We start from the raw sequence: 2172 nt of genomic DNA on the forward strand, positions 1-2172 counted from the left end.
CTGCTCCTGCCCCGCCGTTTCTCCTGCAGCGATGAGCGCCCCCAGCTCGGAGCTGGAGCTGGAGCTGGAGCTGGAGCTGGAGCCGGGGGCAGGCGGCGGCGGGCAGACTCGGGCTTGGGAGGGTGGCGGGCAGAGGCGTGGGGACCACGCCGCCTCGGTTTCACGCTGCACGCAGGAAATGGGGCCGCTCCAGCGGGGGAGGGTGGGGAAGCTGGGGGCCGAGACGTGGTGAGGGTGGACGGACCGACACTGCCCGTGCAGGGACACGGCCCAGGACACGCAGGTGCGGGGAGGGCGAGGCGCTTTGTCACTGGGACAGCGCGTGTCCAGAGGCAGCTGGAAAAACGGGTTTGGGGGCAGGAGAGGCTCAGGCCTGAGCACTGTGCCCACTTGGTGGCCGGCTGTCCTGAGAGGGGACAGCTGAGGGATGCCAAGGGTGGACATCTGGAAACCGGAGGCCAGGAGCACAGATGGTGGCCAGGGGAGGAGGGAGGAGATGCAGGGGTGCGGTAGAGATGGAGATGGAAGAAGGGGAGGGGCGGCACCAGAGCCGAGCACTGTCGCGGGGTGGGAAGGAGCTGCCCCTCGGCTGGGCAGCGGGCGGACTGGGCTAGACGGCAGCGTGGGGTAAAACACGCTGCTCTGTGGAGCCGGCCACACGCGGAGGGCCCGGGTTCGTGTCCGGACTAGGGCATGCCAGGCACGTGTGTGCGCTGCGGCCCACGGCTGGGCGGTCTTTGTCTCCTTGGGCCTCTCTGGCTCACAGAAGAAATGAAGCAACTTTACGAGACATCCATGCTTGCTTAAAAACAAGAGGGAGGCCGTGGCCTTGCTGGCCAGAGCGGTCTGGGGAGCCTAGGAGCCAAGGCAGGAAGGGAGGGAGGAATGAGGTAGGAGCGAGGGCGGGGGGGGGGGGCAGGGACGGGGTGAAGGGACAGCAGGGAGGAGGCCTGGAGAGCAGGGGCAGAGCAGGAAGGAGGAGGAGAGAGGCGGACGGAGGTGGGCATGGCGGACCGACAGGTGGGAGGCGGGCACAGGTGACCCAGGAGCTGAGGACCCTCCGCCTGAACCATGGCTTCAGGGAGCTGGGCCAGGTTTCCCAGGGGAACAGATCGACCACAGGTGCCACCTCGGTCTGTGCCACGGTCCCCAAGTGACCGTCACATCCCAGCACGGGACTGATTGCACCAACTGGCACCAACTGCCAAAGCGATGGTGCAACAGACCGAGGTGGGCCCCGCAGGGAGACGTGGTGTCCCCGAGCGCAGCGGGGAGGCACCTGCACAGGAAGCCGGGCTTCGAAAAGCTGCCGGCACCCCGGCAGGGTGGAGGAGTGGGGGACAGCGCAGCCAGGCCCGGAGCGGAGCGTCCTCTCTCACGTGCCCTCTGGCATAAAAACAGAGTTATCCATTTCATCTGGGTGCAGAGGGAGGCCTGGCCCTGTCCCTGCGCTCCCCGACCACGGCTCTTGGAGGCAAGTGGGGTCACCTTGAGCCTCGGTCCCCTCCCTCCAAAACGAAGCGCAGCAGCGATCTGAGCCCGAGACCCACGGGCAGGCGAAGGACTTCGTGAGCCACAGCTGTGCTCGCGGGAGCCACTGCAGGCCCACACCCGGCCCCCTCGGGTGTCACTGGCTGCTGGCCCACGGGGGGCCCCCACTTACTTCACTCCCTCCCCAGCCCTGTAACCCAGTTTCCTCGGGAAAAGCAGAGCAAAGTGGAGGGGGCAAAGGCCACCCCTGTTCTGTCAGGACACAGGAAGAAGCACGAGTTGGCTGTGACTAAAAGGGACATGCCAGCGCACGTGTACTTGGCTGACCCTGTCCTGTGTCCGGGTGGATTTAAGGCGGGGACAAAACATGACGCTCTCAAGGCTGACCAGGGGAGGCTTTGGGTTCAGGTCTGGAGACCCCGAGTACGAGGGCTGGGGGGCTCCTTCCTCCTTCCTTTGGGTGTACCGGGGAGTCAGGCCTGCAGTGGGCCAGTGGGGGCGGCAGAGCAGTGAAGGGCAGGACCTCGGAAAGCGCACCCCGGGGGTTTCCACGGGGCCACCTTCCCTTCCGAGGGACGGAGGTCCACCCAAGGGCACCACCGGAGCCACCACTGCTCGCTGCTCGGTGGCCCCGACTCGCAGCTCCCCAGACGCCGGCTCCCCCCACCCGGGGCACTCCCG

At 67.0% G+C, this 2172-nt stretch overlaps 1 protein-coding gene across 1 annotated transcript in view; it reads right to left on the reverse strand.

Annotated features, from left to right (window-relative positions):
- STOML1 (stomatin like 1) overlaps window positions 1-2172 on the reverse strand; it is an 8191-nt gene that overhangs the window by 1882 nt on the left and 4137 nt on the right. The window lies entirely within an intron of this gene.

Source organism: Tupaia chinensis, unplaced genomic scaffold (genome assembly GCF_000334495.1).
Source record: "Tupaia chinensis unplaced genomic scaffold, TupChi_1.0 Scaffold000369_1, whole genome shotgun sequence".
Taxonomy (NCBI): domain Eukaryota; kingdom Metazoa; phylum Chordata; class Mammalia; order Scandentia; family Tupaiidae; genus Tupaia; species Tupaia belangeri.